Below are 16,323 nucleotides of genomic sequence, written 5' to 3'. Positions count from 1 at the left end.
TCTCTCCTCTCTCTCTCTCTCTCTCTCTCTCTCTCTCTCTCCTGTTCATCCCCTCCCCCTTCTCTCTAAGATTTTGGACTAAATTCTCGTTGATTTGACAATTCGAAGCCACCACAACACTCCTAGGAAAGTTTTCTCTAAGTCTGCTAGAGTGGATTGTTAGTAGGGCTGACTTGAATTCCATCCCAAATTCAAGATTAGGCTTCTTAATTAGTATTTGGATTTTTCACAGTTGTAAGAAATATAGTATTCGAAGAAATACTGAAATTTTGTTCAGGGAGATATTGTTTTCAAGGTGTTGGACGGGGAACCCTGCGGGTGTAGGACTAGATACTGTAGGGGCTTTTCAGTAGTCAAGTAAAGGAAATATGCTATGCTAGGAATTTTAAAAAATTTATCATAAAATTTTATATGTATCATTATTATTATTATTATTATTCAGTTTTTCATAATTTTGTTATTATTATTATATCAGGAGATGCAATTTTAAAGCATGGGATTTAATTACTTTATTGTGTGGCATGAGTTTATTACAGTTTAGTATAGTATTTATACAGTTTTGCAAATATCATGTTTTACAGCTTATTAGCAGGAAAATATTGATATTAGTTTTCAGAACATATGATTTAAAGTATTTTTCAGAATGCCATGACTTCAGATCCATAACATTCAGTTATTCAGTTTATTTTATTATTTAGTCAGAAATTTAGATTATGCAGAGTAGTTTAAAGAAGTTATGGTTATTTCTATATCATGGTAAAAACAGTAAGATAAATATATATATATATATATATATCAGTATTAAATAGAATCAGACCTTGTGGAGATATTAAGTCAGATTCAGACAATAGAGCACGGTACTATTACTATTTCATATTAGAGTGCAATCACATATCTCAGATAGTATGTGGATTCCGTCTAACTGCATCAGGAGAGATTGCAATCTCCCTAGAAAGCTGGGTTGAGGTGACCGGTTAGACGAGATAAAGTAAGAGTATGACCGGAGAGATTGTAGTGGGCCAGATGGTTGATAGAGATATGGATTGACTTGCCTGGTAGGCCAACCAGAGTAAGTTCCACCTACGGGCCACACAACCCTGTCATGAAGGGTTAAATCATGACATTCAGTTCCCAGGGTATTATCACAGTTATATATATATAGTGCAACAGAAGTATTATTATAATATTAGAATTATATGTGAATAGAAAACGCAGATATCCAGTTGTATTTTAAGCTATAATAAACGTGACCTGTATAGCATACTAAACTAGCAGTTTTACAGTCTCATGTACTATAATAATAGATTTAAATGTGTAACTTGGTAGCTACATACTAGTAATAGCATATTTCCTCTTACTGAGCATCATCGCATCCCAGTGATTTACCATTTTTCAGGTAATCCAGTTAGGCGAGCAAATCAGGCTCACAGGTAGAGGAGTTCTTGCGCTGCCCTTTCTAGAAGGATAGGTGTTTTTGTGGTGTTAGTGGTTTGGGGGTAGATCCTAGGATTTTGATGACGTCGCTGGGTATTTTGTGATGTATGTTTTGAGACTTTTTTGGTTTCTGGTATTGTATATAATTGTTTACAGTTTCATGTTTACCGCTGCTTAGGATATATTGTGTAAATAGTTTTCCTCAGTGCTCCTTTGGGGTCTAAGATGTTTTCAGTAGTATTACAAACATATTTGTGTTTTATATACTAAGGAAAAAAATTGTATATAGTAGCAAGTCGTTACACTTTTTATGTACCTTCTTTTTCCAGAAATTTAATTTCAATTTCTAGACTAGCACATTTGAAGTTTCAATTTCATTTTGTAAACTCTACAGTTTATTTATCTAAAAATTCAGTTGCCATAGGCACTAGAAGTTTAATAAATGGTTTGTACAAATTAAATCTAGATCCTATCTATGAGCAAAGTCTTCTAACAATGCATGCTAATGTTGATACTAAACGTACCATTATTGATGAGTCCTCCTCTACATTATGGCATCGGAGATTAGGTCATATCTCCATTGAAGGAATGAAGAGATTAGTTAATGACAGAGTCCTCAAAACTCTAGATTTTTCTGATTTCAACACTTGTGTGGGTTGCATAAAGGGTAATCAAACCAATAAGACAAGTAAAGGTGCCAAAGGAGTAATGAAATACTTGGGATCATACACACTAATATATGTGGTCCATTCAGCACCCCTTGTCTAAATGGTTAGAGATACTTTATCTCATTTATTGATGACCATACTCGGTATATGTATCTCTACCTTCTGTTTAATAAAGCTAAAGCACTAAATGCATTCAACACATTTAAGAAAGAAGTAGAGAAGCAATTAGACAAAAGTATTAAGATCGTAAGATCAGATAGGGGTGGTGAATATTATGGAAAATATTCAAAATCAGGACAAAGACCGGGTCCATTTGTAGAATTTCTGAAGGATAAGGGTATTGTTGCACAATATACTATACTGAGATCACTAACCAAAATGGTGTTGTAGAAAGGCAGAATCATACCCTTATGGTTATAGTTCGGAGTATGTAAAGCAAAAATGATCTTCCCTTATATTTGTGGAGTGAGGCCTTAAAAACTGTAGTGTATATCTTAAACGGAGTTCTGTCTAAGGCAGTTCCCAAAATGCAATTTAAGTTATGGAAAGGATGGAAACCAAGTTTAAGTCACTTACTTATATGGGGTTGTCCAGTTGAGGTCAGAATCTATGATCCACAATTAAAGAAATTAGACCCTAGAACAATCAGTGGATACTTCATTGATTATGCAGAAAATTCTAAGGGTTATAAATTTTATTGTCACTCACACGCACCTAGAATTGTTGAAGCTAAGAATGCAAAATTTCATAAGGATATTGACATTAGTGGGAGCACTGTTTCTCAAAAGATAGAGTGGGAGGAAACACGGAATAAAGAAAATGAATCTATGAATAAAGATAAAATGATTATCTTTCAAGAAAATCAATATGATGTCTTGGAAGAACAATCAAATCAAGAAATAAAACCTCCACCTCAAGAGGAACAAGTCAATATAGAGGCTGAAGTACAACACCCACCTGATATGGGTGACACTCAAACTCAAGTTTTAAGGAGGTCTTCAAGGGTAAAAAGATTTGCTATTCCTAGTGACTATCATGTATACTTGATATAGTCTGACTTTGATATTGGACTTAAAGATGATCCCATCTCATTTTCACAAGTCATGAATGGGGAAAATTCAAGTGTTTGATATGATGCCATGAAGGAAGAAATGGATTTTATGGCTAAAAACCAAGTTTGGAATATCATTGAGTTACCTAAGGGAGTCAAAGTTGTAGGCTATAAATGGGTCTACAAGACTAAAAGTGTAAAAATCCCAAAAAGAGATATAAAAGATTAGTAGAATGATTCCCAAAAAAATAAAAATAAAAAATAATTAAAAAATTAAAAAATTTAAAAAATAAAAAAAAATAATTAATTATACAGATTTAAAAAAGGAAAAAAATTAATTAAAATTAATTTTTATTTTATTAATAAAATATATTATTATTAATATTAATAAAATATTATTATTATTATTATTATTATTATTATTATTATTATTATTATTATTACTAGCATCCTGAAGCTTCAAAAAGCTTTAGGATGAATGTTTTCATTTTAAATTAACTTCTTCGCGCCCCCCCCCTTATCTTCTTCTTCTTCCTTTATTTTAGTTTCTTTTCTTTTCTTTTAACTTGCAGCTCTGCAAGTTTTCTCAAATCCTCATGTTCTCTCTCCCTCTCTCCTCGATTTCGTGACGGATTTTCGCCTAATTGAAAATCCAAAGATACCATTCGACTTCATTTGCCATTGCCGTCATTTCTACCGGAGCGGATCGGTAGTAGGAGCAGCGTAGGCGTATTCCCTAGGATAAGTCATTTCCTTATTTTTCTTTAATTTCTTGCAAATTATAAGCCCAATTGACGAACAGACACCACCACGAGAATTTAGGGATGATTCTCTACAAGTCTAGTTGGACAGAATTCTCGTGGGGGTGTCGAGCCAAAACCCCAAATTTGGGGTACGGGGGTTATTAAGGGGCTTATTTTTAATTAATTAGTATTTATTTAGAAATGCTAAAATATTGAGCATCTGAGGCTGAAGTAGGATTTTTGAAATTTAGGGCCCGAGTGAGTGTCGCGGGTGTAATTTTGGGACCCGCAGGCAAAAATTTAGAAAATTAAGTGGGGGTTTTAAATAATAGTTTAAATATTAATTTGAGGTATATGGAGCCTAAGGAATGCTAGATGAGTATTATTTTGGAGAAATAAATTAATTAATTTAAGAAAAATGCAAATTGTAGGAGTTGAGTTTCAGGCGCCAAGGGCATAGGATTTGGGTCCTAACAAGTCTCTCAGTAAGCCAGGTAAGGGGAATAAATTATAACAGTGTTTTTAGAATTATTATTTGAATTAATATGTGAAAATGAGCATATAATATTTTGTATGAAACTTATTATGATATAAATATCAGATAAACTATATGGCATTTGAGTGATTTTAAATTGTGATATTTTGGAGTGTAAAATATAACGATGAGTAATTTCTAAGAAAATATTGAAATGAGAATTATTGATGTGAATAGTGAAAAAATAATGAATTGTGGTATTTATATGTGAGTAGAAATGTTTTACCTGAAAAATGAGATTTTGTGAATTATTGATATTGGAAAATAATGAAATGTGATATTTATTTGTGAGTGGAAATTATTTGCATGAGAAATGAGTTTGTACAAATTACTTATATGAGTATTTTGGAAAAATGTGAAAAATACGTGAAATATAATATATGATATTACGAGATGATGAAATGTGCACAGAAAATTATGAGAATATTTATATTGAACTGAATTGTGATATACTGGAATATAATTGATGAAATGTCAATACTGCATAATGATTGCGAGTATGTGATGGTAAATCTTGTTGGATGGTTATAATATTTAGCACGGTACCGTTGTGAGTGGTGTTAGTGCAACCACACGGACTCTTGGAGCATGTGGCGTGACAGTTGATTGTGCCATTGTGTAGGGTTTTTGGGCCCCCTGAGTCCGGATCAGGGTATTAGGCCGGCCAGTCGTACTACAGACGCGATATGTGATATGATATTTGATCTAACCGAGTCGGCCAACCGTGGTTAGATCCAGCCTTCGGGTTGCACAACCTTGACCATGGGGGGAAGCATGGCGTGTATAGAAAGATCCTCAAGGTGGCCATGAGTTACAGACGCGATGTTGGTATTTGATACCGAGGATACTCATGAGCCGAAAAGTAAAGTGAAAATGAAAAGTGAAAGAATGATAAAATTGGCTAAAATGAGAAATGAAAGAAAGAATGGAAATTGAGAAATAAAGAATGATAAAATTGAGAAATAGAACAGTGTGAGTTAATAATATAAATAATTAAGGCGAAGTGAAACTCTCCGCCTAAGGGCTTACTAAGTAAGGTGAGTGCCCTGATAGGTATCAGATGTGGCCAAACCCAGCTGCATAACGTGTTAGGGCAAAGGGAAACTACCTGTATCGGCGTGTAATCTTCCTTATTCTCAAGAACTTTACGGGTAAGTATGTGTTTGGAAATTACTGAATTTGAGAAATAATTTTAAAACTTATAAAAGCTTATGTTGTATATCTATATGATTATGAGAATGTGTATATCAGTGTATCTTCTTAGATGAAATGGTGATTTGATAAGTAAAGTGTATTATAATTGAACTTATATGGCCATACACTGTAAATAATCTATTCCTTCTTACTGAGATGTGTCTCACCCAATTTATCTAAATTTTTCAGGGGACAGAGATAGGCCAGGTGGTAGAGCTCCATGATTATAAGGAGCCGAGACCCTGATATACAGGGTGAGTTTGGACTAGGGAGGTGTGATTCCCTAGGATTGTATTATTTTTGGATATGAGATGGTACTGTGTATTTGTGTATATTGATACTCTGGGTATTGTATTCTGACTGATATGTGTATATTATCTTCCGCTGTTAGGTTTTATAATAAAATAACTTTTTACCCGGTACCCAATGGGGGTCGGGTCGTATGAATGATAGTAGGACAGTTGACGTGACCGATTTGTGTGTGTTGTGGATGACGTGATTATTTATTTATTATTGATATTGAAAAAAAAATTGTACACAAATCGGGGCGTCACGGTTTAGTATCAGAGCCTAGGTTGTTAGGTTTTGTAGACTTTAGTAGACAACGGAATACAATACCAGAGTATAGGAGTGAATTTTGAGGAAAATAGGAGATGGGTAGATTAAAATGTGAGTTAGTGGTTGTTAGAGGATGAGGCAAGAATTTAGGATTCTATTTTGAGGCCTAGAGGCAGGAGTACCGGGGTTGTTTCTGTGTTTTTCCTGGGGTTACGATTTCAGGAAAACCATGGATACTACCGCTGGGTCTTGTTTCTGAGTGGTGGGACTGAATCTTAAATGGGGATTTAAGATGTGGATAGAGGAATAATTTATGAATTATTGTAGTGAATGAGTTGCGTGATAGTAATTGTATGCTGAGATTAGCTGTTTCCTTTGTAGGATGGATCCGAGGAACAGTAACACGAATGCGGGAGGTGATGGAGCAGGACCTTGCAGTATGGGTGGTGCAGACCCTAACGCAGTGTTACGTAGCGTCACTCAGCAGGTGATGGTTGAGATGGCCAGGAGCTCGGGGGAGCGGAGCTGCACGATCAAGTAGTTCACATGTATGCGACCCCCATCTTTCTCTGAAAGAGCGGACCCATTGGTAGCAGAAAACTGGGTTCAGGACATAGAGGACATACTGGTAGTCCTCTCATGTACAGACAAGCAGAAGGTATTATTTACTATATTTAAATTGACTGGGGAGGCAAAGCACTGGTGGAGGTCAGTGAGAGTACTGGAGGAGCAGAGGCCTGACCCTGTAGTGATGACGTGGAGTCGCTTTAGGGAGATTTTCTTTGAGCAGTACTTTCTCCCTACAGTCAGGAGTGCGAAGGCATCAAAATTTCTGTATCTGACACATGGGTCTATGACGGTGTAGCAATATGCAGTGAGGTTTGTTCAGCTGTCCCGCTTCATCCCGTATATGGTGCCAGATGAGGAGAAGAAGTTTGAGGAGGGCTTGAGGCAGAACTTGTATGAACAGGTGGTAGGTTTTCGAGCTCAGAATTTCTTGGAGATAGTGGATAGGGCTGCGATGATTGAGAGCAGCATACAGAGAGGCACAGCAGCCCAGAGCTAGAGGAAGAGGCCCGTGCCTTCTGATTTTCAGGCAAGGCCCAGTCGAGGGTCGTGGAGGAGATTTGATACCATTGGAGGGCGATGACAGGGAGGAGGAGAGCGAGCAATGCAAGGTAGACAGATGCCCCCTCCTTGTCCTAGATGTTTGAGGAGGCACCCAAGAGAGTGCCGAGCGAGAGAGGTTGTCTGCTATCTGTGCCACCAGCCTGGGCATATCATGAGAAACTGCCAAGCACCACCAGCGGTAGTGGCTGCTCCTCGACCGTATAGAGGAGGCTACCAGGCATCTCGAGGTGGACAACAGAGGAATGTTGCGCCGACGCGAGTTTATGCACTGACGCCGAGAGATGTTGAGGTGGTAGGAGATGTAGTGATAGGCACTATTTCAATACTGTCATTTAAAGCTACTGTTTTGTTTGATTTTGGGGCGACACATTCGTTTATCGCCTGAGATTATGTAAAATTGTGTGAGTTTGAGCCTCAGCAGTTAGAAATTAGTTTGTCTGTTGCTACGCCGACTGGGGCTGTAGGGGTATGTAGAAAGGTACTCAAGGACTGTCCAGTGGATATTCAGGGGAGGTCATTGTTGGCTAATCTGGTGGTTTTAGACATGCATGGATTTGAGGTAATCTTGGGTATGGATTAGCTAGCTGCTCACTATACTAGCATTGATTGCCATCAAAGAGTGGTAGTATTCAGACCTCCAGAGGGACAGGAGTACAGATTCGTGGGATCACGTGTGCGCACCCCACCTCAGTTACTATTCACTATTCAGGCGCGTAGATTGCTATCAGAAGGTTGTCAGGTATATTTAGCCTATGTGAAGGTATTATCAGAAGGGGAACTGAGGGTGGAGGATATCCCAGTGGTGAGGGATTTTCCTGATGTATTTCCTGAGGATTTTTTGGGACTACCTCCTAATTGTGAGGTAGAGTTCGTTGTTGACCTAGTTCTGGGGACAGCGCCGATTTCGAAGGCGCCATACAAAATGACATTGGCAGAGTTGAAAAAATTGAAAACGCAGTTGCAGGAGCTGCTGGATAAGGGGTTCATTCTTCCCAGTGTGTCACCCTAGGGAGCACTGATTTTATTTGTGAGGAAGAAGGATGGCTCGATGAGGTTGTGCATCGACTATCGAGAAATAAATAAAGTAACTATCAAGAATAAATACCTGCTCCTGCGTATTGATGATTTGTTTGACTAGTTATAGGGGACACGGATCTTGTCGAAGATAGATTTACGCTCCAGGTACCATCGGGTGAAAGTTAGGGCGGAAGATGTTCCGAAGATGGCATTCAGAACACGGTATGGTCACTATGAATTTCTAGTTATGCCGTTTGGCTTGACGAATGCTCCTACGATGTTTATGGATTTGATTAACAGGGTTTTTCACCAGTATTTGGATCAGTTTGTAGTGGTATTTGTTGATGATATACTGGTATATTCGAAGAGTCCAGAGGAGCATGAGGAGCATCTGAGTATAGTACTTTAGGTATTGCGAAAGAAGAAGCTTTATGCGAAGCTCAAGAAGTGTGAGTTTTGGATGGAACAGGTTACCTTCCTTGGACACGTTATATCCACGGGTGGTATTTCTATTGATCCGAGTAAGATTGAGGCGGTAGTTGATTTGGTATGACCAAAGAATGTGCACGAGATCAGGAGTATCCTGGGATTGGCTGGGTACTACCGCAGGTTTGTTGAGGGCTTCTTTAGATTGTCAAACCCACTTACCCGATTAATTAGGAAGGGAGTGAAGTTTGAGTGGTTTGATGAATGTGAACAGAGCTTCTATGAATTGAAGCAGCGACTCATCACTACGCCTGTATTGAAAATTCCTTCAGGAGAAGAAGGGTTTGTGATTTACAATGATGCGTCCCATAAAGGGCTCGGATGCGTGTTGATGCAGCGGGGGAGAGTAATAGCTTATGTCTCATGACAGTTGAAAGAATATGAGAAGAACTATCCTACCCATGATCTGGAGTTGGCGGTGGTTGTTTATGCACTGAAGATTTGGAGGCACTATCTATATGGGGGTAGGTGTGAGATATTTACTGACTATAAAAGCTTAAAGTATTTCTTCACACAGAAGGAATTGAATATGAGGCAAAGGAGATGGCTAGAGCTAATAAAGGATTACGACTATACTATCAGTTACCACCAGGGAAAAACTAATGTGGTTGTTGATGCTTTGAGTCAGAAATCAGTGGATTCATCTGTATTTGCAGTGGAGATTCAGCATTCGATTTAGATGGATCTAGAAAGGCTCGACGTGGAGCTGGTAGAGGGTGATCCCCAGGCGTTCATTGCTGATTTGGTTTTGCAGCCGACTCTATAGGAGAGGATTAAAGCAGCTCAGAGGAATGATGCAGAATTAGTAGAGCTTTTGGGAAAGGTACAGGATGGTCAGGAACTAGAGTTTAGCATTTCAGATGATGGAGCCTTGAGGTTCCGTACCAGGTTATGCGTTCCTACCGATCCTGAGATCAAGAGGGTCATTCTAGAGGAAGCGCATCGGTCCCTATATACTGTACATCCAGGTAGCACTAAAATGTACAGGGATCTCCGAGAGTCCTTCTGGTGGAGCAACATGAAGAGGGAGATAGCTCAGTTTGTGGATTAGTGTTTGACGTGCCAGCAAGTGAAGGCTGAGCATCAAAGGCCGGCGGGACCGTTGCAGCCACTCCACATTCCTGAGTGGAAGTGGGAGCATATAGTGATGGATTTCGTCTCAAGATTACCGCCAACATTGCATGGACAAGATGCTATTTGGGTAGTGGTGGATCGATTAACGAAGACTGCCCACTTTTTGCCGATCAGAGTTAGCTACTCCATGGACAGATTGGCTGAGTTATACATCCACGAGATAATTAGGCTCCACGGCATCCCAGTGTCCATAGTTTCAAATAGAGATCCACGGTTCACATCTCGTTTTTGGAAGAGTCTGCAAGGGGCCATGGGTTCTCAGTTGTTGTTCAACACAGCTTTTCATCCTCAGACAGATGGACAGACAGAGAGGACGATACAGATTTTGGAGGATATGTTGCAAGCATGTGTGCTGGACTTTAGAGGTCGTTGGATGTAGTATTTGCCACTGGTTGAGTTTGCGTATAACAATAGCTACTAGACCAGCAATGGGATGGCACCGTATGAGGCGCTTTATGGTAGGAGGTGCTGATCCTCGTTGTACTGGGATGAGGTTGGAGAGAGATAGGTATTAGGACCAGAGCTGATACAACAGACTTAGGATAAAGTCAGACTCATCAAAGATAGGATCAGGACAACGCAGAGCCGGTAGAAGAGTTATGCTGATACTCGTCAGTGAGAATTGGAGTTTGACACAGGAGATCATATATTCCTGAAGGTGGCACCGTTGAAGGGTGTTATGAGGTTCGGGAGGAAGGGTAAGTTGAGCCCTAGGTATATTGGACCATTCGAGATTCTTGAGAGAGTGGGTCCAGTTGCCTATCGTTTGGCATTACCACTGGTCCTATTTAGGATCCATGACGTATTCCACGTTTCTATGCTAAAGAAATACGTCCCAGACCCCTCCCATGTGATTAGTTATGAAGCACTGGGGTTGAGAGACACTTTAGCTTATGGGGAAGTGCCAGTGTAGATTCTTGACTAGAAGGAATAAGAGTTACGCACGAAGAAGATTCCACTGGTAAAAGTTCTGTGGCGCAACCATGCCATTGAGGAGGCTTTCTGAGAACTAGAGGATCAGATGCGTCAAAGATATCCGCACTTATTCAGTGGAGTTTAGAGTTGAGCCAGTCAGAGTAAAAGAATAATATTGTGTAGTTTTTGTTTGTATGGTGTAACATAGGATAGATAGGGATTCTAGTTTTGAAACGTGAATGGTTTTGGGAGAATTTTGAATAGTTGTAATCTCCTAGAACCCTCATTGTAACCACGGTATTCCTCCACCATAAGTGAGGGTAATTAATAAAAATTGGAAGTGTTTTCGTTAAGGAAGGGAAATAGGGGAATGACAAATTTTGAGGACGAAATTTTTATGAGGGGAGAATGTAAAAACCCCAAAAGGAAATATAAAAGATTAGTAGAATGATTCCCAAAAAATTAAAAATTAAAAATTAAAAATTTAAAAATTTAAAAAAAATTATTTAAAAAAATTAATTAATTAAACAGATTTAAAAAAAGAAAAAAATTTAATTAAAATTAATTTTTATTTTATTAATAAAATATATTATCAATATTAATTAAATATTATTATTATTATTATTATTATTATTATTATTATTATTATTATTACTAACATCCTAAAGCTTCAAGATAAATGTTTTTTTTTTTAAATTAACTTCTTCACGCCCCCCCTATCTTCTTCTTCTTTCTTTATTTTAGTTTCTTTTCTTTTCTTTTAACTTACAGCTCTGCAAGTTTTCTCAAATCCTTATGTTCTCTCTCCCTCTCTCCTCGATTTCGTGATGAATTTTCACCCGATCGAAAATCCGAACATACCATTGGACTTTATTCGCCACTGCTGTCATTTCTACTGGATCGGATCGGTGGTAGAAGTGGCGTAAGCGTATTCCCTGGGGTAAGCCATTTTTCCCTTTTTCTTTAATTTCTTGCAAATTATAAGCCCAATTGACGAACGGACACCACCACGAGAATCTAGGGATGATTCTCTACAAGTCTAGTGGGATGAAATTCTCGTGGGGGTGTCGAGCCAAAACCCCAAATTTGGGGTACGGGGGTTATTAAGGGGCTTATTTTTAATTAATTAGTATTTATTTAGAAATGCTAAAATATTGAGCATCTGAGGCTGAAGTAGGATTTTTGAAATTTAGCGCCCGAGTGAGTGTCGCGGGTGTAATTTTGGGACCCGTGGGCAAAAATTTAGAAAATTAAGTGGGGGTTTTAAATAGTAGTTTAAATATTAATTTGAGGTATATGAAGCCTAGGGAAGGCTAGATGAGTATTATTTTGGAGAAATAGATTAATTAATCTAGGGAAAATGCAAATTGCAGGAGTTGAGTTTCAAGCGCCAAGGGCATAGGATTTGGGTCCTAACGAATCTCTCAGTAAGCCAGGTAAGGGGAATAAATTATAACAGTGTTTTTAGAATTATTATTTAAATTAATATGTGAAAATGAGCATATGATATTTTGTCTAAAAATTATTATGATATAAATATCAGATAAACTGTATGGCATTTGAGTGATTTTAAATTGTGATATTTTGGAGTATAAAATATAATGATGATAAATTTCTGAAAAAATATTGAAATGAGAAATATTGACGTGAATAGTAAAAAATAATGAATTATGGTATTTATATATGAGTAGAAATGTTTTTCCTGAAAAATGAGATTTTGTGAATTATTGAATAGGAAAATAATGAAATGTGGTATTTATTTATGAGTGGAAATTATTTGCATGAGAAATGAATTTGTACAAATTACTAATATGAGTATTTTGGGAAAATGTGAAAAATACATGAAATATGATATATGATATTACGAGATAATGAAATGTACACAGAAAATGATGAGAATATTTATATTGAACTGAACTGTGATATACTGGAATATAATTGATGAAATGTCAATACCGCATAATGATTGCGGGTATGTGGTGGTAAATCCTGTTGGATGGTTTATGATATTCAGCATGGTACCGTTGCGAGTGGTGTTAGTGCAACCAAACGGACACTTGGAGCGTGTGGCGTGACAGTTGATTGTGCCATTGTGTAGGGTTGTTTGGTCCCCTGAGTTCGGATTAGGGTATTAGGCCTGTTAGTCGTACTACAAACGCGATATGTGATATGATATTTGATCTAACAAAGTCGGTCAATCGCGGTTAGATCCAGCATTTGGGCCGCACAACCTTGACCATGGGGGGAAGCATGGCGTGTATAGAAAGATCCTCAGGGTGCCCATGAGTTATAAGCGCGATGTTGGTATTTGATACCGAGGATACTCATAAGCCGGAAAGTCAAGTGGAAATGAAAAGTGAAAGAATGATAAAATTGGCTAAAATGAGAAATGAAAGAAAGAATGGAAATTGAGAAATAAAGAATGATAAAATTGAGAAATAGAACGGTGTGAGTTAATAATATAAATAATTAAGGCGAAGCGAAACTCTCCGCCTGAGGGTTTACTGAGTAAGGTGAGTGCCCTGATAAGTATAAAATGTGGCCAAACCCGACTGCATAACGTGTTAGGGCAGAGGGAAGTTACCTGTATGGGCGGGTAATCTTCTTTATTCTCAGGAATTTCGCGGGTAAGTATGTGTTTGGAAATTACTGAATTTGAGAAATGATTTTAGAACTTATAAAATATTGCGTTGTATATCTATATGATTATGAGAATGTGTATATTAGTGTATCTTCTCAGATGAAATGGTGATTTGATAAGTAAAGTGTATTATAATTGTACTCATATGGTCACACACTATAAATAATTTATTCCTTCTTACTGAGATGTGTCTCACCAAATTTATCTAAATTTTTCAGGGGACAAAGATAGGCCAGGTGGTAAAGCTCCGTGATCATAGGGAACCGAGACCCTGATATACAGGGTGAGTTTGGACTAAGGAGGTGTGATTCCCTAGGATTGTATTATTTTTGGATATGAGATGGTATGTGTATTTGTGTATATTGATACTCTAGGTATTGTATTCTGACTAATATGTGTATATTATCTTCCGCTGTTTTGTTATATAATAAAATAACTTTTTACCCGGTACCCAATGGGGGTCGGGTCGTATGAATGATAGTAGGACAGTTGACGTGGCCGATTTGTGTGTATTGTGGATGACGTGATTATTTATTTATTATTGATATTGAAAAAAAAAATTGTACAAAAATCGGGGCGTCACAAAAAGAGACTCAAATGGTAACATTGAGAGATTAAAGGCCAGACTAGTAGCCAAGGGATTCACTTAAGTAGAAGGCATTGATTACCATAACACATTTTCTCTAGTTTCTAAGAAATACTCATTTAGAATAATCATGGCTCTTGTAGCTCATTTTGATTTAGAGCTATATCAGATGGATGTGAAAACAACATTTTTAAATGGGAATCTTGAAGAAGATGTATACATGAAAGGACCTAAAGGATTTCGTTCCGATCAAGGCAATAATTTGGCTTGCAAATTAAAGAAGTCAATATATGGACTAAAGCAAGCCTCCCGACAATGGTATCTAAAGTTTCATGATGTTATTACTTCATTTGGTTTTACGGACAAAATTGTGGATAATTGCATATACCTCAAGATGAGTGGGAGTAAAATTATTCTTTTAGTCCTATATGTGGATGACATCCTACTTGCAACCAATGATTTGAGATTGCTATATGACATGAAACAATTTCTCTCTAAGAATTTTGATATGAAGGATTTGGGTGCAGCCTCTTATGTCATTGGCATAGAAATTCATAGAGATAGGTCTTAAAGGACATTAGTACTATCTCATAAGGCCTACATTCAAAAGGTTCTTGCGAAATTTAGGATGAATGAATGTAAGTTGAATGCAGCACCCATTTTTAAGGGTGACAAATTCAGCTTAAGTTAATGTTTGAAAAATATATTGGAAAAGGAAGAAATGGAAAAAAATTCCTTATGCATCTGCAGTTGGCAATTTGATGTATGCACAGGTCTGTATAAGACCAGACATAGCATTTGCAGTAGGAATGCTTGGAAGATATCAAAGTAATCCTGGAATGGATCATTGGAAAGCTACCAAAAAGGTTATGAGATATTTACAAGGAACCAAAGATTACATGCTTACTTATAAGCATGTAGACAATCTAGAAGTGGATGGATATACAAATTCGGATTTTGCTGGATGTCAAGATTAAAAGAAATCCCCTTCAGGATATGTCTTTATGCTAGTAGGTGGTGCTATATCTTGGAAAAGCACCAAATAAACAATAGTTGCATCGTCTACTATGGAGGCAGAGTTTATAGCATGCTTTAAAGTAACTTCACAAGACAAATGGTTAAAGAATTTTATCATAGGACTTCAAATTATGGATTCAATATCAAAGCCATTAAGGATTTACTGTGATAACTCGGCAGCAATGCTCTTTTCAAAAAACACCAAGAGTGGGAGCAGAAGTAAACACATCGACATAAAGTACCTTGCTATCAGAGAAAGAATCAAAGAACAAGAAGTGACCATTGAACATATAAGTACTGATTTAATGGTGGCAGACCCTTTGGCGAAAGGGCTCTCAATCAAAGTGTTTACAAAACATGTGGAAAGCATGGGATTGGTTAGTACACTTTGTTCTTGATCTCTTATTTAATTGTCGATAAAATCAATTTATTTATGCACATATAGTATTTGTTCCTAAAATTGTCCATTGGGACATTAGACCAGCAATGACTTATAAGAAGTCATGCATAAAGAGTTGCCACATAAAGTCTTATTAAGAAAGGTCGTACATTGTGATAGATGGAAGGAATTGTTTACTACATAAAAAACAAAAACCGTCATGATTCATGTATTATCTTTCTATAAAAGTTAAAGTAGTTTTGTGACCATATTCAGTTTTGAACTTCTCATCCCATAAAGTCTTCAAGATGTATCATATGAGCCAAGTGGGAGAATGTTAGCGTGCATGTTTCCTTTTTAAGTGGCACACATAACACATCTTATTTTATTTGAAAATACTATTATCAAAATTATTATAATTATTATTTTATTCAAAATCAAATATGGAAGTTGAAATTTTATAGTAACTACTTCATATACTAAGATTAAGTTTCTTAAGACTAAGACGTTGGTTTGAAATTCAAATGGAAGATTTTGAATCTAATTTGAAATTCAAACGAGAAATTTTGAAAACTCACAATCCCTTGATGGTTAGAAATGTGAGAGGAAATCTCTCAGTGGATAGGGTCTTGACCAATTTATAAATAGGGCATGTGATTAATCATTAAGTCACACATTGGCTTACGGTGGTATAGAATTGGCCAAAAACCCGACTCCTACTCTTCTAAAACATAGTGAAGGTAAAGAGAATTTTCACATCTCTTTCTCTATTTTTAATAGTTTTATTTTTTATTTTAAATCCCTTTCTTTCTTAAAGAGTTATGGGTGGAGGCA

Source organism: Malania oleifera, chromosome 9 (genome assembly GCF_029873635.1).
Source record: "Malania oleifera isolate guangnan ecotype guangnan chromosome 9, ASM2987363v1, whole genome shotgun sequence".
Classification (NCBI taxonomy): Eukaryota; Viridiplantae; Streptophyta; class Magnoliopsida; order Santalales; family Ximeniaceae; genus Malania; species Malania oleifera.
The sequence above is the reverse complement of the archived record's forward strand: the minus strand, read 5'-3'. Positions refer to the sequence as shown.